General features: G+C 41.8%; 1 pseudogene; it reads right to left on the bottom strand.

Moving 5' to 3' along the window:
* Nucleotides 1-19,052, bottom strand: part of LOC123115368 (probable LRR receptor-like serine/threonine-protein kinase MEE39) — a 32,692-nt pseudogene continuing 13,640 nt past the window's right edge.

The raw sequence follows: 19,052 nt of genomic DNA, 5'->3' as shown, positions 1-19,052 counted from the left end.
CTACTCCTCGCTGGAGCTATACTCGTAATCGTCCTCGGAGTAGGACGGCTCCCACTTGAAGGAGTTGGAGACCACCCACCCGCCAGAGGGGCCGGCCTCGTGGTCGTTGGCGCTGGGCCAACTCCAGTCGATGAGCTCCTCACAATACTTCTGCTGGCTCTCATCCGGCTCATCGCTGAGGTTCTGGTCGAAATACTTCTGCTGCTCGGCACGGCGGTGGACGATCTTCTGGCGGTTGCCCTTGAGAGTCACCGGCGCAGAAAGAGTTGAATTATTGCTGGGATACTGAAACGAAAAGCAAATTAAACACATGCGCTGGCTAAAAAGGGAATGTGCTGCATGCATCAAAATGCTGTAATTCATACCATGTAAACATGAGACGAGAAGTCATGGCCGTCAAATCTACTATGGAACCCCATGAAGCTGCTGCCCTTGTCAGCTCTGAACCTGAAATGAGTTGCTGCCACATTTTGATGATAAGGATTTCCGAATGGTCCCAAGGTTCTGACGTGTAGATGTAGGAGTACCTGCACTTCCACCCCACGAAGAATCTTCTTTGATGTCACGAGCAGTACCTCCACGTCCACCCCTTGGTTCAGTCTTAGTGGGGGTGGGCAAGCTCTGCATGCATGTGTAGGTGTAGTCTGTGAGTCATTTTTCATCCAACAGGGGTGCAGGTGAGATCAACAAAAATTACAGAAGTTTGTGTATATGTAGGATGTGCTCGTATAAACTTGGAAGTCAGAGCGAGATATGAGTCCTTATCTTTCAGACTTCCCCAACAACTTTTTGAAGCATTTCATGGCAATTTCGTATGCAAACCAATGGGTGAGCATGCAGTACGTGTTGCCATTTATATATTCTTATTAGTGATCATACCTGGCCCCCAAGAAGTTCTGCGTGATTCATCGATTCCTCCAGAAAACCTTATTTCTGCCTCCTGCAGGTTAACCAAAATTTCTGCTACAGTGGGTCTATTATTTCTTTCGGGATCCACACATTTTATTGCTATTTCAATACATGTCTTCACTTGATGTAATTCTGCTGATGGGAATGATATTGTCGTTGCATTTATCCATTCCCGCCAATTCGTAATTACCTACCGAATCGAATACAAAGATATAACTGACGATGGAGAATATAGTGCAAAATACTATACAAAAGTTAGACGTGCGATTTTTCTTTAAACGAACATTGTTCTTGATATCAAAATAAATTATCTTACCTCCTCAATAAATGGTGTGACATCATCCATTTCACGAAATTTTGAATAGCCACTACGTCCAGCCATTATCTCTAAGATTATAACCCCTAAACTGTAAACGTCATTCTTAGGTGAGATCTGATTTTTAAACCTGAACTCTGGTGGCATATAGTCCCTGCATGATGTCGGAAATATTTAGGTCAAATTTAGTGCCAAGGTAAAAACATTTATTTGATCACATTAGAAAGGAACGTATTTCAGATGAAGCACTCCACGGTCCACTTACTCTGTTCCTATAGTTGTATTTGTGATATGGGTATGTGTTTTACTGAAGAACCTTGACAACCCGAAATCTGCAACTTTTGCCCCCATGTTCTTATCCAGTAATATGTTCGCAGGTTTTAAATCCAGGTGAAGAACGCTTGATCCACATCCCCCATGAAGGAAATTTAAACCTTCACAGGTCCACTTTATTATATTGTAACGTGTGGGCCAGTCATGGTCACGAGATTCTTCTGCATAGGCAGAAAAGAAGAGTATGGGTCAAGTTTGAAATGAATGAATTCGTCTTTGTTAAACATGAAAGAAATAATCTGAATTTTTGCGCAGCTTACCGTTAAGGTACTTGTCTAGGCTTCCTCCCTGCAGGTACTCAAAGCAGAGAATTCTAGATATGTATTGAATTGACCGCAGTTGACCGTTGTGCTCGCCATATTTATGCCGTGTTTCATAACAATAGCCGACTAACCGCACAATATTTGGATGTCTGATCTTTAGAAGGTTAACACATTCATTTTCAAATTGCTTGTTGTCATGTCCTGGCACATCATAAAACAATTTCACAGCAATCTCTTCTCCATTGTAAACTCCCTGTTAGACAGAACTAATTAATATTAATAGTGCATATTAACTTATGCTATTATGGTGTGCATAATGGTTGCCATATGTGTTGTCTCTTCCTGCCGCATCACCCTGTGTGTCTTGAATTTGAGAGAAATAGAATATATATGCAATGCAAGGGAGAATGGTACGCGAAGCAGCAGATTTAGGGGGATCCCTGATACTACCCCAAGATGGAAGTTTGCATGCAAGAGTGAAATCTTCTAAGTCCATGGTATAAGATTTGTCATAAAGGTCAAACATGACTGAAGGAGAATTACGCGAAGATGAAAAATCAAACCTCCCCACAAATGAACTTGTGAGGTAATGATACTGGGGGCATTTATCAGCTTCAAAGTCCTCAAGACCGGCATTACGCAAATATGTGTAGAATTCTTATTTAATTCCCACTTGATTCATAAAATTTTCCGAAGGCCATTCACAGGGCCTCACGGGAGCGTCTCTTGGTGGTTCCTCGTCACCATCACGCATTGCAAGCCTGGGACCTTTCTTCCTTGAAGAACCACCTTGGAACATCCTCCTAAGCATATTGTTTTCTCTGAAAAATAATTCTGAAATTTTTAGTAACTTCAAACAAAAGTGAACCAACTTCAATAAAACTGATAGCAACTACTCATACAAGTGCCTAGAGCATATATCAAGCATTAGAACTACTTGGAACCATATAAATTTGACATGCAAGCTCAAGAACATGGCACCTATGAAGCACAAATTTGCAATGAATAAAGCACTAGAACAAAAACTAGTTGGACCAATGGAGGAGTCACATACGAAGGAACAATCTCCCCAAGCAGTTTTGCGAGAGGTGCTTTGAGCAAGGAGATCGAAAATCACAGCAAAAGTTGCTGGAACACGAGCTTGAGTTGGTTTTTCGGGTTTGTGTGAGACAGAGGGAGAACATGGGTGCAGGGGTAAGTGGAGGAGGACCACCGTGGGCCCACGAGGCAGGGGGGCATGCCTAGGGGGTAGGGCGCGCCCTCCACCCTCATGGCAGGTGGCAGCTCCCTCCATGGTGATTTTTGCACAGTAAATTCTTAAGTATTCCCGAAAAAATCATATTAAATTGGCATGGCATTCTGAGGACCTTTTTTTCGGGATATTTTTATATTGCACGGATAAATCGGGAGACACACAGAAAAATACTATTTTACTTTATTTCTACTAAGTGACAGAAAATATAAAGAGGGTACAGAAGGTTGTGCTTCTTGTTTCATCCATCTCATGCTCATCAAAAAGAATCCACTAACAAGGTTGATCAAGTCTTGTTAACAAACTCATTCCGATAATCATGGAACCGGAGAAATTTCGAATAACACTATGTTACCTCAACGGGGATATGGACATCCCCAATAATAAGTATATCATATTTCTTCTTGACAGTAGGAAGAGGAAATTCAAAACCTCCAAATATAATCGATGAAATTTTTCTAATAGAGTTGATACTATAAACTTGAGGTTGTTTCCTCGGAAAGTGTACCGTGTGCTCATTACCATTAACATGAAAAGTGACATTGCCTTTGTTGCAATCAATAACAGCCCCTGCAGTATTAAGGAAAGGTCTTCCAAGAATAATAGACATACTATCATCCTCGGGAATATCAAGAATAACAAAGTCCGTTAGAATAGTAACGTTTGCAACCACAACAGGCACATCCTCACAAATACCGACAGGTATAGCAGTTGATTTATCAACATTTGCAAAGATATTTCAGTAGGTGTCAACTTATTCAAGTCAAGTCTACGATATAAAGAGAGAGGCATAACACTAACACAGGCTCCAAGATCACATAAAGCAGTTTTAACATAATTTCTTTTAATGGAGCATGGTATAGTAGGTACTCCTGGATCTCCAAGTTTCTTTGGTGTTCCATCCTTAAAAGTATAATTAGCAAGCATGGTGGAAATTTCAGCTTCCGGTATCTTTCTTTTATTTGTAACAATATCTTTCATATATTTAGCATAAGGATTTGTTTCGAGCACATCAGTTAATCGCATACGCAAAAAGATAGGTCTAATCATTTCAGCAAAGTGCTCAAAATCCTCATCATCCTTTTTCTTGGATGGTTTGGGAGGAAAAGGCATGGGTTTCTGAACCCATGGTTCTCTTTCTTTACCATGCTTCCTAGCAACGAAGTCTCTTTTATCATAACGTTGATTCTTTGCTTGTGGGTTATCAAGATCAACAGCAGGTTCAACTTCTACATCATTATCACTACTAGGTTGAGCATCATCATGAACATCATCATTAACATTTTTACCAGGTTCATGTTCATTACCAGATTGTGTTTCAGCATCAGACATAGAGATATCATTTGGATTATCAGGTGGTTCAGCAATAGGTTCACTAGAAGTTTGCACAGTTCTATCATTTTTCTTTTTCTTCCTCTTAGAAGAACTAGGCATATCAATATTATTTCTCTAAGAATCTTGCTCGATTATCTTAGGGTGGCCTTCAGGATACAAAGGTTCCTGAGTCATTCTACCAGTTCTAGTAGCCACTCTAACATCATAATCATTTTTCTTACTATTCATTTCATTAAGCACTTCTTTCTGAGCTTTAAGTACTTGTTCTACTTGAGTGGTAACCATAGAAGCATGTTTGCTAACAAGTTTAAGTTCACCTCTAATATTAGCCATATAATCACTCAAGCGTTTAATCATAAAGGTATTCTGTTTTAATTGTCTACCAAAATAAGCATTAAAGTCATCTTGCTTAAACATAAAGTCATCAAACTCATCCAAGCAGTCACTAGCAATTTTAGTAGGAGGGACTTCAGTTTTATCATATCTGTAGAGAGAATTTACCTTTACTACCTGTGTCGGGATGTCGGGAGGTTCTTCATTAAATAAGTAATTGAGATCATATACTTCTTCAACATGCGGTAAATTAAGACCATGTATTTCTTCAATAGGAGGTAAATTCTTAACATCTTCAGCTTCAATACTTTTTTCTTTCATAGATTTCTTTGCCTCTTGCATATCTTCAGGACTGAGAAATAGAACACCTCTCTTATTCGGAGTTGGTTTAGGAATAGGCTCAATAATTGGCTGAGGAGCTGGCTCGGGAGTTGGCTCAGGAGGTGCCCAATTATTTTCATTTGTCAACATATTATTCAATAGAATTTCAGCTTCATCCGGTGTTCTTTCCCTAAAAAGAGAACCAACACAACTATCCAGGTAATCTCTGGAAGCATCAGTTAGTCCATTATAAAAGATATCAAGTATTCCAGGTTTCTTAAGAGGATGATCAGGCAAAGCATTAAGTAACTTGAGAAGCCTCCCCCAAGCTTGTGGGAGACTCTCTTCTTCAATTTGCACAAAATTATATATATCCCTCAAAGCAGCTTGTTTCTTATGAGCAGGGAAATATTAATAGATTTTTTTGGTGTAATTAATTTGTTCATATTGTGTTAGATTTTTTTTCTATTAATAGATTTTTTTGGTGTAATTAATTTGTTCATATTTAGATTGTGTTAGTAAAAGTACTATAATTGAACTAGCTAGAAAAAATATAATTACTATTTTATTTAGATTTTTTTGGTAATATAATTAGTTATAAAAATATTAGTTAGTTAGAAAAATACTAGTTTATTTTTAGTAAGTATTATATAGTAAGTGCTACTTTGTTTTTAGTAAGTACTACTTTATTTATTTATAGTAAGTGCTTAGTATAGTTTGTATAGTTGATTTAATTAATAAAACTATTTTATTTAACTATATATAGAAGTAGTTTGTAGTAAGTGCTACTTTGTTTAACTATATATAGAAGTAGTTTGTAGTAAGTGCTACTTTATTTATTTATAGTAAGTGCTACTTTATTTATTTATAGTAAGTGCTTAGTAGTTGAACTAGATAGTTGATTTAATTAATAAAACTACTTTATTTAACTATATATAGAAGTACATAGTTCCCGCATCGACGTCGGCGATGCCTATCCCGCATCCTCGTCGTTGTCGACTCGGCGGTGGAGGCCTGCTTGATCAGGGCCATGTTCGGGACTGGGCTCCGCCGGGCTGGTATTGGGAGGTGCTACCTTCTGGGGGACGTAGGTTGGTGAGGAGGCAGCCCGTTGTTGACCGGGTCCTTGTTTGGTGGCGGTCGCGTGGGCCAGTGACGGTGCCGAGGCTTCCGGACACCGCGGAGGTGGTACATCACCGTGTCAGTGAGGAGGACGAGCACGTCCGTCGCTACATGGTTGCGTTGGAGGGCAGGTTCGACAATACCTGGCAGGTTCTTCAGGGATCTCACTGGAGCTATGATCCTGTGATCGTTCCTTATCTTTGGGTGTCCACCGCCCGCGACGATACCCGTCGAGCGCTACGGTTCTAGTTGTATTAATTAGCGATGCTATATGTATGATAGTATTCGAGGAGTATTCGACGATGTACGGACACAAGAGATGATGTACTTTTGGTTATAATTGAATGCATGCTAATTTGAATCTACTTTATTTTACGATTTGGTTTTGCTTATTGAATGCTCATATTGGAAAAGTACTCCTACTTTGAATGCTAAAATTGAAGAGCACTCTCCATGCAGAAATCTAGGAGCCCCCTCCATCATCCACGTCGTCGTGGGGGTAGCTTCTCCTTCATTCCCGTGTGTTAGACAATTTGTTGTAATAATTCACTCGGGAATGAAAGGAGGAGCTACATACCATCACCGATAGTCAACCCGTGATTAATAATAATGATCTAATTTAGGTTTTTTAGTACATATATTTAATATTTGAATTATGAACTTAGGCCGGAAATGTCGTACTCGGACAATGAAAACCGTCCGGGGGAGTGCGACTGGTGCCACGACGACCGAGGTATGTACGACAGGTTCATTGAGCTGGACAAAGATCGGCGCTTCAGCATTAAGCTCGAGGAGACCTTCGATGTTCATATGGTACGCAACAACGACAATAGTTTTTTTTCATAATTAAGCACGACTTCAACTATTTTAACGTGTATTTTTCATCTTTTCCAATTTGACTAGCTTATCCCATGCTTTGCAAGATGCTATGTCTTGAAGAGGATGGGTTTTGAAGACCATGAAAGTATGGAAACCAAAAAAATTATCCTAAGTACCCATCATGGTGTTGATTTTCAAGTAAAGTTGTACAATGCTCATAGTGTAACCCATTTTGGTTGCAAAAACTGGGAAGCACTTGGCAAGATGTATGGTTTTGATGAGGGTATGCTTGTCACCATGGATCTTGGTGATCCTACAATCGCGCAAGAGAGACCTTCGATTTTCGTCCATGTGGATACACCTCCAATTCGTCCTGTAATTTATATTGTTTATTTCAAAATAGTTGACAACTTATTTCCATTGACAGCTTATTTTCATTCTTCAAAGAATGTGCGGAAGATGGTAGACAGAAGCTACTACACCGAAGGCTCCGAATTAACTTATCAGGAGAAAAATCATCTGGTCGCATTTTGTACTGATCTTGAGAATTACAATATCTACAATCAAACTCCTCAACATTATGGTCAATACATGCCACTAGTGCACGTGTTGAACTACGGTAACTACCATGGACATACCCTGGTAAGATTTTTTACTATTACGACATCCGTGCATCTTTTTGCACACTTCTAAAACTAGTACATCATTGCTAACTACGAAGTTATTACTATGTTTTCCAGGATGCCAATACCTGGCTGAGCGTAGAATTGAAAGATGTTCGGGACCAGCTGGCTGACTCCATGAAGTAAAATAAAAGGCTTCAATGTGGCACTTCTAGTATGTGCTCGAACAAACCTTTATATAGTTTGGCAAAGAAAAGGACTAACAGAGTTATGTCTGTAGGTATGCTGACTGGCCGTCCTGAAGAGGAGATGCCCGGATCCTCAGGCGATATGCTACAAGAGCTTTCGCAATGGCACGAGCAAGTTCGGCAGGCGATGCGGAGTGTGGCCACGGCCTTGTGGACATCCGCCTCCCTACCAGGAAGTATGGAGGAGCTTGTACAGCTATTCAAGGGAGCGCGGCGGCGGTTCTGACTATGGAAGATATCAGCCTATCGAGAAGGTGCGAGGGAGGCTTGCGCCATGGTGAAAACACGGTATACCAAGCTCGATCCGAATCATATGGCCCGGGTCAGACCTGTAGGGTCAGATGGGAAAGAAATTCCAGTTAGTCTGGTATACGACCACGTAGAATTAGCAGCCAAGTATTCCCAACACGATTGTAAGCTAGACAATCTGTTGGATGGCATAGAAGAGGAAGTTTTTAAGTGAAAATGACTATGTACTTCAAAGGACAAGTTTGTCCCTGGCCAGATTGTAAATCATTTGTGATGGCGGACCTTTTTGCTTCGGCCTCTGGACCCGACAATCCAGAGTGTTTCCTAATACCCGCTCAGTAATGTAAAACCGGGGTACGCGTGGAAACCAGGCGTAGGGGTCATAGTTGCTTGAACAGACAAGTACCCAACTAGCTATGTTATATTACATCCATAGTAAGAAACATCTTCCAGAGAGAATAGTTTCATTAAGGGTTCCTTCGCTGGGTGTGCATGCATTAACTTGCATGTCCAATCTCTGATTAAGAAATCACAGTATATTTGACATCTGGGGGTTCACAGTGTTATAAATAAGACACATCTTTAGTCCACCGACCGAATATTCCCTTTAAGAACGCTAGCTTTCGGCTTCACTGATACGTCCATTTTGCATCATGCTTTTATATCGATATTTATTGCATTATGGGTTGTTATTACACGTTATGTCACAATACTTATGGCTATTTTCTCTTATTTTACAAGGTTTATCATTAAGACGGAGAATGCCGGCAGCTGGGATTCTGGCTGGAAAAGTGTAAGTGCATCTAGTGCCCCTTAGTGATTTTGGTGTATTGAAGACTTATAGGTTAAGGGACTAATGTGTTTGTGAGTATACACAGATCTATAAGTCTATGAGGAGTTTGATATTTACAGAGAAAGTCGACCCCTAAAAATGAAGTTCTTCAACTGAAGACTTTGATATTCTGAAGACTTCTTGAAGACTTTGAAAGTGAAGAAATTGGTGTATCCGTGAAGACTTGATATTCATGATAGGAATATGAAGCTTGAAGACTTTCGTTTTCATAGTTTTGTTTTTCTCTTTCTTGAGTCATAGGAAACACCGTACTGTTAAAGGGGGTCGAGGAAATACTAAGGAAAAATTTCCATGTGATGCTCAACTCAAAATCCTACACCTACCAATCCCTTCGAGTGAAGCCTTTGGAAATCTCATACAGTTCAGTCACTTTCTTCAGTGACAGAGACGAAGTTCTTCTGGTCGCTGATGAATTTGCTCTGACTGAGGAGTTAGGAATTCGCCAGTGCGGATTGCCTACACAATGAGGAACATGATAGCCCTGAGGAATTTGAGAGTCAAATTTCCGACCGTTGCTGTGCTGCGCGCCAGCTGTCCCAAAATATCTTATCCACCTAACGGTCATATCATTGAGGGGCATTTATGTCTTATCATGTCGGGCTGCTCCCTAGGCTATAAATAGCCGCCCCCTACAACCACTAGCTGGTTGGCTGCTCCGAGAGAACTTGACACTTGTCATTTGAGAGCAACCCATCCTCCGAGGACTTTGAGCGAAAATCATCGAGTGAGGAAAATCCGAAAAACCCAAACACCTCCAAACCCAAAGTGATTGAGCATCACTGAAGAAATTGATCCTGCGTGGATCCGACGCTTGTTACCTTTGAAGACTGTGCTTCTTCCAGACGGTTAGGGTCAAGGTCTAGAGCATCCAAGAGGAATTGTGGATTGCCGAGTGACCAAGTCTGTGAAGGTTTGGAAGTCGCCTGAAGACTTACCACGAGTGATTGGACGAGATCTGCGTGATCTTAGTTCAAGGAGAATACGGTGAGGACTGGGTGTCCTGAGCTGCGTGCTCAGAGACTGGGTGTCCGGGACTGCGTGTCCTCGAGTTTAAATACTCAGCCGCTCCAACCAGACGTACAACTGAGACAGCAGTTGGAACTGGTCTACCAAATCATTGTCTTCACCAACCTAACTGGTTCTATTTCCTCAACCCTTTCATTTCCTCATTACTGTGTTGAGTGTTTGTTCATATCTGTGTTTGAAGACTTTGACTGAAGACTTTCTCAATTTCCTCAGTTCAATTTCTTCAGTCTGTTTGTCTTCATCTTGTGTTATCCTGTGATTACGCTTTCTGTACTCTGTGCTAGTCTTCATTTCATCATGATGACCATGCTTGTATTCTGTTATGCTTACTTCTGAGTACTTATTCCGCTGCTAATAGTTCTTCGCTAAGGAATTTCCTCACCGGCAAATTCCTCAGTGAAGAATTCATAAAAATCGCCTATTCACCCCCCTCTAGTCGACATAACGCACTTTCAATTGGTATCAGAGCAAGGTACTCCCTTGTTCTGTGTGATTTTGGTTTAACCGCCTGGAGTTTCAGTTATGTCGACCGCAGGTATGATCAAGGTCTCGGCTGGGTGTCCTACCTTTGATGGGACGGACTACCCCTACTGGAAAAACAAGATGCGAATGCATCTCGAGGCAATTGACAACGATCTCTGGTATGTTGTGGAAAATGGTGTTCCCTCTGTCACACCCTCACTGAACGCTACCGATGTGAAGAGATTCAAGCAACTCGATTCTCAAGCGAAGAATATCATATGTGGCCATCTGAGTAAAGGACAGTATGGAAGAGTGAGTGCTTTGGAAACTGCTAAGCTTATCTGGGATAGGCTGTCCAAAGTGAATGAAGGAGTCTCAACTCAGCGCGACTCTCGAGTTGATGTTCTTCGGAATCTCTTCAACCGCTTCAAAAGACTCGACAATGAGAATGTCCAACAAACCTTTGATCGCCTCACTGACATCTCAAATGAGCTTCAAGCCCTCGGTGCCACTGACATCACTGACCATGAGGTGGTGAAGAAACTGTTGAGATCACTTGATTCCTCATTTGATACTCTGGGTCTGATGATACAAGAACGGGCTGACTACAAGTCTCTTGATCCTGCCGATATCCTCAAAAGGCTAAATACTCACGAGTTCCAGCTTGCTGAAAAGAGAGATCTCTATGGTTCGTGCTATGGCAAACCACGTGCCCTGAAGGCCAAGGCTGTGTCTGAGTCTGAATGTGAGGATTCTGGTAGTAGCCTTGGTGATCCTGAAGAATTGAGCCAGGAGCTAGCACTGCTCGTGAAGAAAATCCAGAAGTTCTCAAGGCGTGGTCGCTTTGGAAAATCCTCAAGAAGCAGTGATTCCTCATCAAGTGACTATAAGAGAAGGCTGTGCCACAAATGCAAGAAACCTGGTCATTATATTCAGGATTGTCGTCAGTGGGAAAAGGAATTGAAGAAGAAGAAATACAAGGATTACAGTTCTGATGATGCGAAGAAGAAGAAGAAATCGTCAAAATCTTCATCATCAAAATCCTCGAAGTCTTCATCTCACAAGAAGAGCAGCTCCAAGAAGGCTCGGGCATTCATTAGCAAGGAAATGGACTCTGAAGCTGAATCAGGAAAATGAGGAAGAGGAGGAGTCTGAAGAATCTGAATCCGGTGTGGTGAGTCTGGCCTTCGCTACTTCTTTCGTTAGCAAGTCCATCTTCAACACTGAAGAAACTGACCCCACCGACAAGCCTGATGAAGATAATGATGACTACGCTCCCACCTATTGCTTCATGGCAAAAGGTGCAAAGGTACTCAAATACACCTCCTGTGAATCCAGTGAAAATGAATCTGATGATAATCTCAAGCCCAGCTACTCTAAACTTGCTAAGATTGCTGTAAAACAACAAAGGGCTTTTGAAAAGGTTCAAAACATGCTAGAAAAAAGTGATGATATGTTGGGTGAAGAAATGGATCGCACTAAAGCCCTGACTGAAAATCTTCAGAGACTTCAGTCTAGGTTTGATAACCTTCAAAGTCATCATAACACTCTCTTATCTGATCATGAGAAACTTTCTTATGAATTTCTTCAAAGAAAGCAAGACCTTGAGAAGCTAAGAGTGAGTTATGAAGATCTTCAGAAGGAGCGCGATTCATTACTAGCTCAACAAATCAGCGCTTCTCAGGAAGAATTTGTTCCTCCATGCTTAAAGTGCATTGAACGTGAATCTCCTAATTGCTCACCTGAATGTTCAAGTGCTTCAACTGTTACAAATTCTTCACCTGCCTCTGCTATCACTAATTCCTCATCTAAGGACATTGCTAGTATCACTGACGATGCAAGGCTGAATGAACTGTACACAACAGGCATGTACAAAAGCCTCAAAGGGCATCAGATTCTTTATGATGTGCTCAAAAAGCAGATCCTCAACAGAAACCCTAGGAAAGAGGGTATTGCTTTTGAGAGGAAACTCAATGCTGATGGAACATATTGGAAGCCTGAGCAGTACCCCAAAACCTCATGGGTTGCTGCAAAGGGACCTCCAGTTGATCCATCTAACTTATCTGGCTTTACATGTGAATCTTCTCATTCTTCTGATGAGTCATTTGACTCCAACTATAAACTGTTCAAAATTAGAATGGTGAAGTATTTGCTAGATATGTTGGGACTAACTGCAGGAACGGTTCCCCTATGAAGAAAATCTGGGTTCCCAAAAGTTATGTTGAAAGTCTTCAGGTGAATGTCCTCATGACACCACCTGTGAAGAATAGGAACCCCAGAGCAAACTCTTCATATTGACCAAATTCCTCACGTGGATCAAATTCCTCAAATGGATCAAAGTCCTCATATGATTATCATCGTGCTAACAAATCTGTTTCGCAGGGTAGAGCTAAGGGCTATGAATATGCACATTATTCTTCAAATCATTATGTTCATAAGTCCTCGAAGAATTTCTCTGCTTATTCATATGCTTACTCTAACCCCTCTTATGTGAAACGAAATGGTTTGGCCTCTATGCCACCGTTCTCTTATGGTGTTCGCAGAGTGATGAACTCTTTGCCACCCCTTTAGATGTGGGTGGTGAAGAAAAAGAACTAATCTCTTCTGCAGGGTCAGGTCTCCAGACGTGCTTTAAACGTCTGAAGAATTTGCTGGGGACCTGGCGAATTTGCCTGAAAGGATGCAAGCTAATCATGATGAAATGAACTTTCATTTCACACGTCCTCATACTGCTATATCTGCTTACTGCTTGATGAAATTCATCTGATGAACTTGATATCATATTCTTCATTGATGAAGCATATGAGATTGTAAGTTACACTAATTCATCTGCAGGATGATCAACCCAAAACCACTGAGTGGGTCCTCGATAGTGGATGTACAAATCACATGACTGGTGACAAGAATCTTTTGATGGATGCTCCCTTATCACCGTCACATCTGAAGCACATCATCTTTGCTGACAAAGGCAAAAGTCAGGTATTGGGTCTTGGTAAGGTTGCGATCTCTAAGGATAAACACATGGACAAAGTCATGCTTGTTGAGTCCTTAGGATACAACCTCATGTCAGTCTCAATGCTTTGTGATCTTGATATGGTTGTTGTCTTTGGCAAGTATCGCTGTGTTGTGATTATGGAAGCTGACAATTCCAAAGTCTTCGAAGGCTTTAGGAGAGGAGACTTGTATATTGTTGATTTCTCTACAGGACCACAACCAGCCGTGTGTCTACTTGCAAAAGCTTCAGAAGGCTGGCTATGGCATCGACGACTTGGTCACGCAGGCATGAGGAATTTGCACACGCTTGCGAAGAAGAAGCATGTCATTGGCATTGAGAATGTCAAATTCCTCAAGGATCACTTATGCGGAGCCTGTGAAGCTGGAAAAATGACCAAGGCCAAGCATCCAGCGAAGACTATCATGACCACTACTCGTCCATTCGAATTGCTTCACATGGACCTCTTCGGACCTAATCATTACTCAGCAGTCACTAATGCTGCATCTCTATATGGTTTTGTCATTGTTGATGATTACTCTCGATATACATGGGTACACATTGTTACTTACAAACATGAAGTGCAGGAAGTCTTCAAACGATTCTCTTCGAGGGCTTCAACCAACTTTGGTGTGAAGATCAAGCACATCAGGAGTGACAATGGAACTGAGTTCAAGAATTCCGGTCTTGATGACTATCTTGATGAACTTGGTATTACTCATGAGTTATCTGCTCCCTATACTCCTCAGCAGAATGGCGTCGTGGAGCGCAAGAACAGAACTCTTGTTGAGATGGCTCGCACTATGCTTGATGAATACAAAACGCCTCATCATTTTTGGATTGATGCAATTGATACTGCGTGCCACATCATCAACAGAGTATATCTTCACAAATTCTTCAAGAAGACGGCCTATGAACTCCTCAATGACAAGAAACCCAATGTGAGTTATTTCAAAGTCTTCGGTGCTAAATGTTGGATTAGAGATCCTCACCACAATTCTAAATTTGCACCGAAAGCACATGAAGGTTTTATGCTTGGTTACGGAAAGGACTCGCACACCTACAAAGTCTTCAACAATGCTCTTCACAAGGTTGTTGAAACTGTAGATGTGTGGTTCGATGAAACTAATGGCTCGCAAAGAGAGCACCTACCTTCTGTGTTAGATGAACCAGCACCTGAGGATTCTATCAAGTTCAAGGCAACTGAGGATGTCATTCCTACTGAAGAATTTGCTGAAGAATTCGTTCCAATACGTGAAGAACGTCGAGATGATGCACCTGAAGATAATGCTGAAGAAAATGGTGCTGAAGAAAATGCTGACCAAATTCCTCAGCGACAACCAGCTCATCCTCGCGTTGCAAAAGAAGTACAAGTTGACAAGATCATCGATGACATTGAAGCGCCAGGTCCTCTCACGCGCTCAAAAGCTTCACATTTATCTAACTTTTGTGGGCACTATGCTTTTGTCTCTATTACAGAGCCCACTAAGGTAGATGAAGCATTTCTAGAGCCGGAGTGGATTCAGGCTATGCAAGAAGAATTACATCAGTTTGAGCTCAACAATGTCTGGGAACTGGTCAAACGTCCAGATCCTTGCAAGCATAATATCATTGGCACAAAGTGGATCTACCGCAACAAGCAAGATGAAAATGGCCTTGTGGTGAGGAATAAGGCACGACTGGTAGCTCAAGGCTACACACAGGTTGAAGGAATTGATTTCGATGAAACTTTTGCACCTGTTGCTAGACTTGAGGCTATTCGCATATTACTTGCTTATGCTAACCATCATGATATCATCTTATATCAAATGGATGTGAAAAGTGCATTCCTCAATGGTAAGCTTGAGGAAGAAGTATATGTTGCTCAACCCCCAGGTTTTGAAGATCCAAAGAATCCTGACAAAGTCTTCAGACTTAATAAGGCCCTCTATGGCCTCAAGCAAGCCCCTCGGGCGTGGTATGATACATTGAAGGAATTCTTCGTGAAGAATGGCTTCACACCCGGTTCACTTGACCCTACTCTCTTTACTAAATCTTATGATGGTGAACTGTTTGTGTGCCAAATATATGTTGATGATATTATCTTTGGCTGTACTAACCAACGTTATAGTGATGAATTTGCATATATGATGAGTGAAGAATATCAAATGTCTATGATGGGAGAGTTGAAATTCTTCTTAGGTCTTCAAATTCGTCAACAGCGCAATGGCATATTCATATCTCAGGAGAAATACCTCAAAGATGTACTGAGGAAATTCGGCATGCAAGATTGCAAAGGCGTCAAAATTCCTATGCCCACAAATGGCCATCTATGCACTGATGAAAATGGTATTGACTTCGATCACAAGGTATACCGCTCCATGATTGGTTCTTTACTGTACTTATGTGCATCTAGGCCAGATATAATGCTTAGTGTTTGCATGTGTGCCCGATTTCAAGCTGCACCGAAGGAATCACACCATAAGGCTGTGAAACATATTCTTCGATATCTAGCTCACACACCAACACTAGGATTATGGTACCCCAAGGGCTCTGCTTTTGATCTTATTGGATATTCTGACTCTGACTATGCTGGTGATCGTGTGGACCGCAAGTCAACTTCTGGCACTTGTCATTTCCTCGGACGATCTTTGGTCTGTTGGTCCTCGAAGAAACAGAACTGCGTATCACTGTCCACTACGGAAGCTGAATACATTGCTGCTGGCTCTTGCTGTGCTCAACTGCTTTGGATGAAGCAAACACTCAAGGACTATGGCATCAACGTGAAGAATGTGCCTCTCCTCTGCGACAATGAGAGTGCCATCAAGATTGCTCACAACCCAGTTCAGCACTCGAAGACTAAGCACATTCAGATTCGTCATCATTTTCTTCGTGATCATGTGTTGAAGGGCGACATCTCCATCGAGCACGTGAAGACTGAAGAACAGCTAGCTGATATCTTCACTAAGCCCTTGGATGAGAAGAGATTTAGCAAGTTGCGGTGTGAGCTAAATATCTTAGAATCTTCGAATGTTCTTTGAAAAGGACACACATCCTAACACTTATGCAAAATTGATGACTTAGATGTGCAACACATGAAGAAACGTTTTTCTTCAATCAATGAAGAATAACACTCTAAGTGTGAAGAAATTAATGAAGAATTTGATTCTCAGAACCCTACGACAATTGTACGCGGTGTCTGAAATCATCATTCTTATACGGTGGGTCACGCCACCACAAAAAGTTGAAAATCTTCAATTTGAGTTTTTCCTCAGTTTTGAAATTCTTCAGTTTTTCAAATTCTTCAACTTTTCAAAATCTTCACTGTTTCCTTCGTTTTTCTTCATTGGCTATATATATATAAGTTTATGTCCTCTACAGCATTCACTTATAGCTAATTCTTCAAGTTGCTTCTTCTGCTAAGTGAATGTGATCGGACCCTTCCCCCTCTATGCTATACTCAACCCAATCTATTCACAAATTCTTCATGTGCGTTCTATTTGAAACTCGTTCAAAATCTTCACTATGTCCTTGTCAGCTGAAGAAATTGCGAACGAAACTTTAAAACAAATCTTATCCAAATTTTCGGTTTTGCCGCACAAACTGTTCCGCATCCCACGATGCATTATTCTATTCACCCACGATCGTACACGATCTACACTACACAGTACGTGGGTGACACCTGTCGCGTGAAGGAGAAAGGGCAGGGGCACGTTCGTCCTAAATCTTCGGGCGAACAGTTTTTTCACCGTGTCTATAAATACCCCTCTCCCTTTCCTCACTTCATTTACTCCGCTCGACCGTTCTCTCTCTCGCTCGAGCTCCTCAAACCCTAGCGCCGCCGCTACTCCATCGTCGCCGGTGAGGAAGAGCTTCGCTGCCTCGACCTCGTCGCCGTCGTACTCGCGCCGACCGCGGAAATCTTCACTCCGCCGCCGCCGTAGCTGTCTTCCTCCGCCGAGTTAGGGCAAGGAAGATCTAACCTGACGAACTTCCCATCTGTTCTTCTCAGTTCGTCGTGTTCTTCACTTCGGGTAATTAAAAGTTACTTTTATTACTCGCCTTGATTCTCAAGCTTTCCTGAAAATCTTCAAAGGTGTTTATTCTTCAAATCTTCACACACATGAACACCTCACACGTTATATGCTCTTGATTAGTTTTTCTAAGCATCATTTTTCTTCAAGATTCCTCAATTGTGTGGATTTTCAACCTGTACAACTCTGGAACCTAAGACAAAGAACGCTTAGTGAAATTTCTCAAGGCTCGTCTGGTTAAATTCCTCAAAACTTGTTCTTTTCGAAAAACCTTCTGAGAACGCATATGACCTCTCCAAATTCCTCGCACCTGTACTCTGTTCACAGGTACTCATGTCTGCTGCTGAATCACTAGGTTCTCATCAACTTAACTCATTTGCAGCATTCCTCGAAGAAAAACTTCATACTTCTTCAGAAAACTCGATTGTTCAAATTCCTCAACTGAAGAATATGGCAGACGGTAAGAAACCACGGAAAGGAGGAAAGAAACCTGAAGTTATGACTGCTTTTGAAATCCCTGAGGAAATTTATGCTGACTATTGCACACCTGATGAAGCAAAATTTGGCAAAGAAAATAAAAATCAGCGCAAGGTGCGCATTCAGAAGATTGAACGGAGATGGGCAAGGGAATGGAGGGAATACAGATATGTGACTCCAAAGTACATGAAGAAATTCGCCCTCAATCCTCCATGCCCAAGAGCTCCATTGGCACCTGGCCAAGTAGCTGACCCCACAAGCATCAAATGTGGTGAGGACTTTCCTGAAGAATGGGCTAAGCGCCAAGCAAAATTGGCAAGACAGGCCAAGGAGGCAGTGAAGAAATTCAATGAGGATTCTGCCACTGCTACTGCTGCTGAGGCCTCGGTCAAACCGAGGAAATCCATACCAAAGAAGCCTGCTCGTAAGCCAAGTGCTTCACCAACAGCGCCCTCACGGCCCAGTTCCTCACACTGCCACAGCTCCACCAAAGTCCTCAACAGCTCCTTCAAAGTCCTCAGCTCCTGTGCATCTGGCTACATGTCAAAGGACTGCTGGTTTCTCGATTGCCTCTGGTGTTTCGGCAAGTTCCTCAGCTGCACCAATTTCATCATCTGGCCCCACACTGTTCAAGACCAAAGCAACAGCTGGACGAGGTCCTCGGCCAAGTCCAAAGAAGAAACAGGTTGTATTCCATGTGCCTTCTAATGATGAAGCGTCTGATGAAGAACTTGCATAAATCATCAGAGACAGATAGGTGAAGGCCGCTAGAGCCAAAGGCACATCTGTGCCACTACTGTTGGATCCGAGGAAAATCCTCGATTACATTGATCTCTGGCACAAGGATCCGAACACACCAATGCCTGATTTTCATCTGACTCCTGGATAGAATCATATGTTGTCCCATTTCATCACTGAAGAGAAATGGAAGTTTGAGAAGGCAAGAGAGATCAAGAAATCTCAATAGAGAAAGGAGAAGCTCCTGAAGAAAAACGTTGTCAGAATGACACCTGAGGAACTTCTCCAGGCTCAATCTGAAATTCAAGCCCTCAGCAAAGACTTTGATGCTTACTATGCTGATTGGCAGGGAGCTAAAGTGAGATTCG

Source organism: Triticum aestivum, chromosome 5B (genome assembly GCF_018294505.1).
Source record: "Triticum aestivum cultivar Chinese Spring chromosome 5B, IWGSC CS RefSeq v2.1, whole genome shotgun sequence".
NCBI lineage: Eukaryota > Viridiplantae > Streptophyta > Magnoliopsida > Poales > Poaceae > Triticum > Triticum aestivum.
This window is presented reverse-complemented; position numbering and strand designations above follow the sequence as displayed.